We start from the raw sequence: 11,105 nt of genomic DNA, 5'->3' as shown, positions 1-11,105 counted from the left end.
GGCATTTGGTAAAGACATTTTCAGTTTAATGATACCATAGCCAGATGTTATGCCCTCTAAAAATAGCTGGTGCTGTAATCTTCCTCCAACTAATTGTTTTAAGAGATCACTGAGTGCCATCTGGAAGTTGGACTTGTCAGTGTACCAGTATGTATCTCCAATTATCTCCAGGACATTTCTCCAACGCAAACTCCACAACAGAGGAAGCAGCAGCTGTCTTCATTTACTCGCTCTCTTTCCTGGGGGTGAGCTGCTTAGTTGTTGGTTAAAGACTAGCTCAAAGAATTGGGGGTCCTTAGCTTCCGCTTGAAGTACACTGTGCTTGTGAAATGGAGAAAACTGACAGTATTTGAGGGAGAAAAATTCTTGGAGATGCTTGGGAAGGGAGGTGCTTGTGGAATGAGAACTATTATCCTCTCTCTGGCAAAGGGAAGACAATGAGAAGAAGCAGATAGATGCGTTTCTTTATTTTCATCCAAAACAAAGCCATGGGCCAGGTCACGCCACTTGGAAGGGAGTGGATGGATGCTGGCTTGGGCCATGCCTCCACAGCTCTGGGTCCTCGTTAAATTCACCTTGGCTAGAGTAGTCAATGCTGCCAGAGCATCCTGGACAAGTCCCACTGCTCCTCAGCTATGGACCATGCCCACTATTTTCTTTACACTCTCAGTTCCACTGTTTCTTAAGAAGTTCAATGAACTGCTAATGTAAAGAGCTCTTGGAGACCACGCAACAGTGATAAGGGCCACATGGGTCTCCTCATGGGTAAGTGAAGCATGGGAGAAAACAAAACAAAAAAGCACCAATCTAAAATGTTTGTTGGAAATGGAAAATAGTTATTTATTTTTATTCTTGCTTTCTCTCTCTCTCTCCCTCTTGAGTTGAAAAGGGTAGGTTAAAGGAAATCACTCTTTTAGATGAGTAATCCAGGACACCAAGACAGTCCAAGTCATTAGAATTGTAGCAATGGAAGGATCCTTAGAGACTTAGTTCAACTCCTTAATTTTCAAATGAGAAAACTGGGACCCTAAAAGGCACAGTGATTTATCCAAGGTTGTAGAAATAGTAAATGGCAGAGCTGTGTCTAAGTTCTTTCCTCCCTAATCATGCCTTTATTTAACATTCATATATGTTCTGAACTATTTATAGCAGCTCTCTTTGTGGTGGCAAAAAACTGGAAATGTCAGGGATGCCCATTGATTGGGGAATGGTTGAACAAGTTGTGGCATATGATTGTGATGGAATACTGCTGTGTTATAAGGAATGTGAGTTCAATGATCTTAGAAAAACATGGAAAAACTTGCATGAAATAATGAAGAGTGAAATGAGCAAAACCAAGATAACACTGTATACAGTAACAGCAATATTGCTATAGGAATGACTTTGAGTGAATATGTTATTTTGACTATTTATATTTACATCCCATGTATAAGATATATATACCCATATAAATGTATGTATGTGTTTGTATATATATCTATATATTTTATATATATTTATATTAACTATAAAGGACATATGAAAAAAGACACAATCTTTATCCAGAGAAAGAACTGATATATAGAAGTATGTATGTAATTATTTTACACATATATACCTATTTATGTCTAATGGTGGCCATCTCTAGGGCAGGGAGGGGGGGCAAGGAAGAAAAAGAAAAAAAGAAATTTACATAACTTTGTTGTCTATTTAAAATGAATATTAAGTTATACATAGTAGATTTGAAGTTTCATGTGTAATCATCTTTTTTTGTTATACCTTGTTATGGGAATGCTTGTTTTATTCCATAAATTAAAAATAAAATAAATTTTAAAAAAACATTTTAAGACCACTTAGACACTGAACCACAAAATCTAGAACCTTGGAAGATCATTTAATTGTTTAATGTGCATGAATCCCATTTCTTCAACTAGATTGTAAGCTCTTTGACAGGAGGTTCTATACCTTCTTTTCTAGTCTCCTCCTTCCCTTCCCCCCAGAACCTAGCACAGAGGTGGGAACATAGTACAATCTTAGGAAATAACTCTCAGACAACTAATCAACTGTTTTATGATTACTCTCATTTGGAAATGCTGAGTGGCAGGTATTGAAAATGAAAAAGAATCTTGGCCTGATTTCAACCTACTCTGTGCCCCCTCAAGGTGAAGAGAGAACTATTTAGCAACCATATGATTTGAAAAAAAGTGAGTATAACTCAAAGCTGTAACTAGGAATTCTGGTGCCTGGGTCAAATTTAGTTGAGCAGAATGTTTGTGGGATGGGGAAGGGTGGAAACGATCCAACTAAGTCAGGTATAAACCAGAGGCAGCTAGGTTGCTTGGTGGGTAGAGTGCTGGATATAAAGCCAGGAAGACCTGAGTTCAAATCTTTCCTCAAATACTTTCTAATTCTATAACCCCGAGTAAGTCATTTAACTTCTCTCATCTTCACTTCCTCCATTTTCGAAATGTAAGAGGTTGGACTTGATGGTCTCCATCCAAGGTCTTTTCCATCTATAAATTGATGATCTTCTTATCCATTTTCTGGATTCTGTAGTATGGATGATCATTCCTAACTCCTCATTGGAAGAGGTGGGAGGTTAGGGATAGACAGTAGAATAGAGGAAGGGGGATTCTGGGAAAAAGATGTTACACCTGGTAACCATAGCAAGTAGTACCAGGGCCACAGGGGTTGAAGAACACTTCAAAGAGCTGAAGGTCTTCCCTGATGTTAGAGCCCTGGGTCAAAGGTCAGCCTAGTTATGGCTCTAGCCACAGGTATGCCAGCACACCTGAACACACACCTAGTCTGTGCTCTATGCATACTTATGTCTCTAGCACAACTCCCTCTTGGTACCCGCTGTTCCTCCAAGATCTCCTAGCTCCTTACACAGGACCTGTAACTCCCTCCAAGGAGCAGTTTGCCTATGTAAGCTCTCTGGTTTATTAACACACTGAATTATTCCCTCTGTAACCTTGGGTTAAAGGAAAGAGTACATACCTCTGGTTTGATAAGTAATTGAGTACATGTGCCAACTAATTACTGGCCATCATTTTCCCAGGTAGAATGCTGTTAGACTGGCATCCAGTTATCAGCTTGGGTGATGAATGGAAATATTAGAGTTAACATCTTCCCCCAGTTCTCTAACAGATTGAGCAAAAAGCCTAAGCCTGACCCCTACTTCAGTGAGGATGGCAAAGAAATGTTTTTTGTCAGTTAGAAAACTGATATATTGACTAAGCTCACTCACAAACTCTAAAGTTGCTCTAGAACAGTGACATCAAACTCCAATAGAAACAGGGGCTACTAATCATGCATAAGAATCCCTGCTAGTAGCGCATTGACTTAGAAAACTATGTTATCTATAATTATCTATATTTTATTGTATTTTTATTTACGTTGTTAAATTTTTTCCAATTACATTTATATCTGGTTCCTGGAGTATTGTGGGCCACCCATGTCCCCCACGTTTGACGCCTCTGCTCTAGGAAACCCTATACTATCTTTCCATGCCTCCTTTCCCAAGAGACCACTTTTTTGTTTTTAAATAAGGCCCCGTTTTCTGGTTTCAGTGTTGGTCTTTATTTGGTCCTTCTAGGACAGGAGTTCTTAAAACCTTTTTTTGTGTCAGACACCCCTTTGGCAGTTTGATGAATCCTATGGATCCTTTCTTGGGATAATATTTTTAAATATACACAATAAAACACACAGCACTACAAAGGAAATCAGCTATACTGAAATACGCTTTTTAAAAAAGTTTAAGGACCCCAGGTTAAGAATGTCTGTTCCTGACTCTAAGTATACCCAGGGCTGAATTCAAGTGAAAAACACTTGCCTCATCCCTTAATAATTGCAATTTGTTTCTGGAACCAGAGGTGGCCACTTTTCCATAGATAATCCCTTTTCTGTGAACACTACATATTGGAAACTAAGAGAAAGGAAAAGGTAGAAAAAAACCTAACAACCCAACAGTATCTTCCCCCTGTACTCCTTAAGCTTAGTGTATCCATAGACAGCAGAATCGTGGGAAATGATATGAATTCCAAATGAAAGAGAAGCACGTGGTATAGTTAGCTATTCTGATCAGATTTTGTCTTTTCTTTCTACCAGTTTGGAGCAGACTTACATTTCAGATTGATGAGAAGTTATGGTGTAATATAAGAAGAAAACGCCTAATGGTGAAGGTAAGCTTATATTTGTGGAATGTCTTGCTCTTTCTCATATATTTCAGAAAGTCTATGAATTTTTCACTGTAGGTACTTCCATAACCAGCAAAGACCCAACTTCTTGGTGCCTTTAGTAGATGACTTTAACATTTATGCCCTACCCACTCTCAAACTAACCCTTCCACCCAAATTCATTGCAGAAATAAGAAAGTGGGGTGGAAGAGTTAGCTTGGAAAGATGATGAGTTTGATTTTGGATGAGTTGATTTTTCAAGAGTTCATGGAAAACCTGAGTGGAAGTGTCCAGCAGGCTGGTGGAAATGGGGATCTGTGACTCAGAAGAGTGATTGAAGTTAGAAATATAGATTTGAGGTCTTATATGCATAGAGGTGCCAGTTGAAGTTGGGGGAGTTCAGGAAATTATATAAGAAGAGACAGTGGGAAAGAAGAGAGAAGAGAGGATGTTCCCACTGTTTAGGTTAGTTTAAGCTAAAATGATTTTAATTAAGAGTCAAATAGGTGACCAGCAATACAATGTGATCTAAGGAATGCCATAAAAATCTTCTGGTCCAATGCATCCATTCCCCCATATTGTACCTAAAATTCCACCATTAGAAATTCATTTCTTAGAGTTAAGACTTTGTCTCCTGTTAAAATATTAATCTTCCTAGGAGTAGTAATGCAATAAATTCCTAATACTTCAGTGTAAGTTAGATTATCAGAGCCCATAAGAGGGATTTGAAGTAGCATTACTTTTTTAGAGAGAAATATCCATATCCTCTCCTAACCCTAGCTGTTTTTTTACTATTTTCTAGCTCAGTTCTGCATTTCTCTTGGAAATTCCCACTCTCTCCACACCACATGGTACCCAGCTTGGTTTGTATTTTATATCAAATCATAGAATCATGGAGTCATAGTTCTAGATATTGAAGGCACCTTAGAAGTCATCAAGCCCAATCACTTTGTTTTACAGATGAAGAAACTGAGACCCTGAGAGAATCACTGACTTGCCTACAGTCACATAAGTAATAAGCAGCAGACCTGGGATTTAAGTTCTTCTGCTACCAAGTCTGGGATTTAATCATAGATTGATCTTCAAGTCCAAACATTTTTAAGTCCTACTTAAGAGTCCACTCATTTCAACTTTTATTCCACACAACCACATCTAAGACAATGAAAAATTTTGCTCTCTCCCCCAGAGCTCATTTTTATGTCAATAATCAATAGTAATTGATTCAATAATCATTAACAATTAACAAGCCTTTACTGATCCCCTGCTGTGTGCCCAATACTAAGATAGGGGAATAGGGAATGTATAAGACAAGGTGCCCTCAAGATGCTAACATTGTGACTGGGAAGGCAAGAAATGTATTTCTGAAACAATGGTTGCCAATGAAAGCAGGGAATGATCACTGGCAAATGCGGGATAGAGAGAGAACCTGTAGTGCTGCAAAATATCAGGGGAAGGAGAGATTACTATAGGTTGAAAAGATGGGGAAAGGCTTCCTATGTTTTCTACCACCATCCTGGATGAATGTGAATTCCTTGAGATCAGGGACTATTTTTTTTTTGTTTTTTTCTTTGTCTTTTCAGTCTTTGTCTTTTGTCTTTGTATCCCTAGCACTTAGTTCGTTGTCTTTCCTGTCGTATGTGTTTAAAACATGCTTGTTGAATTGGAAATGCTTTAATTGGATTGGAGGATGTGGAGTACGATTTCCTCTTTATTATTTTTATTTGGTCCCATAAAAGGTTCTTAGCGGTCAACATCACCAGTTTTATCTGGGCTTAAAGAGAAATTGTGTAGAGTTGTTTCAGAAAATTCCTGACCCCATTTTGGGGTTTTCTTGGCAAAGATACTAGTGGTTTGCCATTTTCTCCTCCAGCTCATTTTACAAATGAGGAACTGAGGCAAACAAGGTTAACTGACTTGCCCAGAGTCACATAACTACTAAGTGTCTGAGGCTGGATTTGAACTCATGAAGATGAGTCTTCCAAATTTCAAGTAAACTGCTCTATCCACTGTGCCACGTAACTGCCAAAATAGGGAACTAGTTCTGTGTATTTCCTTCTTTACAATACCACAACACCTAAGATCTAGATCCAGTAGATAGAAGTTGTTACATTTATAAATTGAGGAACTAGGAAAAGATCTTACATCCATCCTTTTATAAGAATATCTCCTCCACTGGCCCAAGGTCTAGTACATTTGCCATTCCTTTACGTTAAAACCTTGGAGAGTTCCCTGTTAAATGTAAATGTTACTAGGGATGGATAGAAATGTAATGTAGCCATTAACGTCCTGCTATAAATTAATTTTCTGCTTTGCTTCAGGTACTGTATAGGCTCCTGAGGAGACAGAACATAAGACCAGAACTGTAACTAGGAATTTTGGCATGTAAGGCAAGGTGGATTGAAGTCCATTGGAACTCATCAGGTGTGCTGATGGTGGTGAGGTGGAGGAGGACACATTCCCCATGACACAGAGAAGTGCCTATGCTTCTCCTACTGAGGGAAAAGGGCTAGAAATGTGTCTGGGGCAGGGGAGGAAACAAGCCCTTTGGAAGATTCTGTGGCATCCTGAGGCAAATCCCCAGTTATTCCCCCCAGCTTTGAACAAGAACATAAAGTTTTAATGGAAGAGGCAAGAAGGAAAAAGAAAACACAGACCATTATCCAGAGAAGGATATCAGGAATCAAAGTGAGGACTCCTAGGCAGCCAGGCCAGCATGAGAGAGGTCACTAGCTCCTACGCATTGGAGATTGAAAAAAGGCAATGGGAGGGCAAACTTTAGTAAGGAGAAGCATTGAAGACAAACTTTCCCTCCTTTCTAATTTTTTTTAGAGAGGCCCTTCAAAGTCTGCTCAAAGTCCACTTCTACCACCAAGTCTTGTTCTTACTGGTGTTCATTGTTGACCTCTGCTCCAGTCCAGACATTCTTCTCACTCTGCCCTCCTAAGTGTCCTACACATTCAGACCTCTAGGCCATGTCTCCCATCTCTCCACCTCTCCAAATTCCAAACATCCTTCAAAGTTGTTCTGACCTGCATTCTGACTGTATTCCTTTTGGACTTGTAGGTCATATTCTTAAGAACCTCATCATCCTGCAAGATAACCTCAGCCCTGGTACTCACACCTCATCAGAAATCAGTTAGGTGAAGTGGTCATGATTCAGATGGGCCTTGAGTCAGAAATCTAGCTTCAGATACTTACTAGGTGTGTGACCCTGGACAAGTCACTTCAACCTGTTTGCCTCAGTTGGGAAAATGATAGCCCTTAGCTCATAGGGTTGTTGTGAGTATCAAATGAGAGAATATTTGTAAAGCACTTAACCAGACAATGGTACATAGTAGGCACTTAATTAATGCTTGTTTCCTTCCTACCCTCTGCCCCCGAGGGCCCCTCTGATTGGAGGCTGGAGTGGAAAGTTCTTCCCAGAAGCTCCATTTAAGGAGGGTGCCCAGGTCAGTTACCTTTTCAGTTCCCACTTGGCTATATGCCTTTCCTCTATCTACTGAGCTCTGGGCTCCCTCCCTTCAAACTCTTTTTAGTTTCCTTCTGTGTGTTCCTTTCTCTGATTAGATTGTAAGCTCCTTGAGGCCAGAATTTTTTTTGTATTTCTACATCCAGTGCTTAATAGAGTATCTGGCGCATAGTAGGCACTTAATAAATGTTTATTGATTGGTTGTTCATGAAATCAACTAGGAAGCCTTCCTGATAGTTCTTACTCATGATAACTTCCCTTTTCTAGGGTAAAATAGCAGTCATATTACTTATTTCCTTTCCACTCATTTTGGCACTTGATGATTAATTCAGCACTTTGTGTATGTACATAGTTCTCCTCTAATTCACACAAGTACAGAATTTCAGGGTTGGGGAAGGAAACAGGTGTTTATTAAACACCTGCTCTGTGCCAGGCACTGTGCTAAGTGGTTTACAAATACTATTTCCTTTAATTCTCACAACAACCCTACAAAGTAGGAGTTATTATTATCTCCATTTTCCATTTGAGCAAGCTGTCATATATAGAAGTTCCATGACTGGCTCAGAGTGACATAGCTAGCATCTGAGGCAGGATTTGAACTTACTGACTCCAGGCCCAACACTCTAGGCACTGGGTCACCTAGCTGTTTCTAAGTCAGAAGGGATCTCTGAGGCCAATCTGCACCTAGTCCAACCTGAACCTAAGCAAGATCTTCTCTATAATATGCTTAACAAATAAATGGCTGTCCAGCCGTTGCTCAAAGACCTGTATTAAAAAGGAACCATCAGTTACAGAGATGACCCAATCCACTTTGGGGTAATTCTGACTATTTGGCAATATTTCATCATGTCAAGCCTAAATTTTCTCATTGCAGCTTCTGTGTCATTGATCCTTAGTTCCATCCCTTGCAACCAAGCAGGCCACATGGTGGCCCTTCAAATACTTTAAGAAAGGTATCACATGCCCTACTAAATGATCTATTCTCTAAGTAAAATATTACCAGTTCCTTTAATGGACCCTCATTTGGCATGCTCACAGGTCTTTTATCATCCTACTCAGCACCCTATGTTGCCCAGCTTATCAATGTCCTTCTAAAAATCCAGTACCTAAAACTAAACCACTGCCAGGGTCTTGGAGGCATTTTCCCATAAAGGATGTTATTTCAGGAATGTTGATACTTTCTCCTTTACTACATGGAGAGGCTACCAGAGGGCAGAGATCCTGCCTTCTCTTGGAGCTATGATGTATGAAATTTCTGGGCAATTAATCATTTTATTAATTATGCTAACGTATAATTAATAAAAGGGGTCGATGGCACTCTCAAAAGCAAAAAATCCCTTATGGAGCCCACTCAGCGCTTATATGCCCTTAGAAGAAATCAAGTTCCTGAGGGGGCAATCAACTCTGATTAGTTAACAAGTAATGAAGAATGAATACTATAATAAAAGGTATGAGTTTATTCTAATGACGGTCTGGGGGACATGACTGATCACTAAGTCTGGGACAAAGAAACTTATCGCTTATCTAGACTACCCTCACCTAGGACAATCTAGACAAAAGGATTTCCAGTTCTACTAAGAGATGGCTTTCTAAAACACAGTAGGTCAGATTTCATCACTAGAATCTCTTTGGAAGATTTTTCTAGTTATCTGGGGCAACAACTCCACCTTGGTAAGATGGTCTAGGTGGGAAAAACTGGGAGGCAAGTTCAGAGATCTCCCCAATAATTTGTTATTTGATAATCATTTCTCTCAGAGCTAACACAAAGTTGGGCACCCAGTCAGCCTCATTTATCTAGTCTAACAAAATGAATTATAATTATAGCATGGAACTTTGACCCTCACCTGGGGCCCTCCAAGGGGCAGCTCCAGCTTCACTTCAGACAGGGATAGATACTGGAACTGTGATTTCATTGGAATAGGGGATTCTCTGGTAGGGAAGCTCCCTCTGCCAGTGTGGGTCTGTATCTTCTCTACAGCTTAGAGCACAGCCTGGGACACTGAAATGCCAAATGATTGATCCAGATTGTCATAGTCAGGAGGTGTCAGAGGCAAGGCTTGAAGCCAGGGCTTCTTAGCCTCAAGGCAGCCCCAGGCTGCCCAGCTTGTGGCAGGGACAGATTGTATGGGCATGGAGTGGGGTACACATAACACTGGCCCTTCAGCAGCCTACTGCCCTACCATCCATCCATCAATTCAAGCATTCCAGCTCTGTGGACCTGGTTTTGCAGCGTGCATCAGTTTGCTATGTAAAGATGGCAATTCATCTAAGGACCTGGGGGGAAAGCCTTAAGTATGAGAGTCCAGCCTCTGCTGTCTGCTGCTTTTCCTAGATCATATCAGATCAAAATACTTGCTTTGCTCCTTTGATTAAAAAAAAAAAAACCTCTGGACCTGTTTTGCGTATATTTTATTGTTCAGTCCAATTAGCTTAAATCCCTCCCTTTCCTCCCCCCCACCAAAAAAAATCTGCTCCCTTCTCTCTAGGACTCAGAAGTTTAAATGCATTTGTATGCATGTATAGGTATCATGCAGATGCATGTGCATATCCCTGAGGACATTCATGTATATGTTTGTATACACATATATCAAGGTGCATATATGTATGTGTGTGCTTGGGTAACTCTGTATGTGCTTATGTATGTGTGAGTGTGTGTGTGTGCACATGCACAGCCCTACTCTATAGTCCTCCTCTGCTTCCTGGATGGGCACTGACCCATAACTGTGAACAGATGTGCTTCTTCTCTGCTAGGAGAGGCTGCAGCTGCGCGGCTGCCAGAAACCCAGTTGGGATTCAGGGGCCAGGAGAAGAACTTGGAGCACCTTGACCCAGCGGAGGAACACCTTACTCTCTGCTTTACTGTCCTGCCAGGTTTTTCTTCCTTTCCTGGCCTGTCATTGCTGCAGCAGGGAGTGGGAGAGACAAGGCCAGGGCTGTTTATCAAGCCCTTTGAAATGTCCTGGACTGGAGGCTGCCAGCCAGGCCTGTGGGAAGCATGTGCTTTATTGGCCTGACTCAGCAGTGACCTCTCTGCTCACTCCCCTCGAGAGACCGTTCTGATCTTCACCTCCCACCCCTTCAGCCCTCAACTGAATGGCCAGGCAGCCTGGGAGCTAGGAGCCACATGATGACTCTTCTAGCTTTTTATGCCCCAATGGGCTCATATAGAACAGAAGCATCCCCTGGTGGATTAGGGCTATGGGAAGGGACTTTATCCCCCTTTTCCAGGTATGAGAGAGGGGAGGGCAGTTACTTTCAGAGCAGCTTGAATCCCACCTCACTCTCCTATCACCTTTCCCAGTAGTTTTCAGATCAGGAAAAAATTCAGGCCCATTCAAAGGGAGAAAGACAGTAAGACAGAGAGACAAAAAGTTAGACACAGAAAGACGAGAACAAATAATGAGAGGCAAAACGAAATAGAGTTATGTCAGGAAAGAAAGAGGGAGGTTGAATGAGCAAAGGAGAGGGTTATTTTGCTG

At 40.8% G+C, this 11,105-nt stretch overlaps 1 long non-coding RNA gene across 1 annotated transcript; it reads left to right on the top strand.

The window, feature by feature from the left end:
* The first annotated feature begins 1,655 nt into the window (after positions 1-1,655).
* On the top strand, positions 1,656-10,004 carry LOC140506390 (uncharacterized). The gene is made up of 3 exons (XR_011967909.1): positions 1,656-2,183; positions 4,090-4,163; positions 4,960-10,004. It is a non-coding gene; the product is annotated as an uncharacterized lncRNA (long non-coding RNA).
* The last annotated feature ends 1,101 nt before the right edge of the window (positions 10,005-11,105 follow it).

This window comes from Notamacropus eugenii, chromosome 5 (assembly GCF_028372415.1).
Source record: "Notamacropus eugenii isolate mMacEug1 chromosome 5, mMacEug1.pri_v2, whole genome shotgun sequence".
In the NCBI taxonomy this organism is placed as follows: Eukaryota; Metazoa; Chordata; class Mammalia; order Diprotodontia; family Macropodidae; genus Notamacropus; species Notamacropus eugenii.
This window is presented reverse-complemented; position numbering and strand designations above follow the sequence as displayed.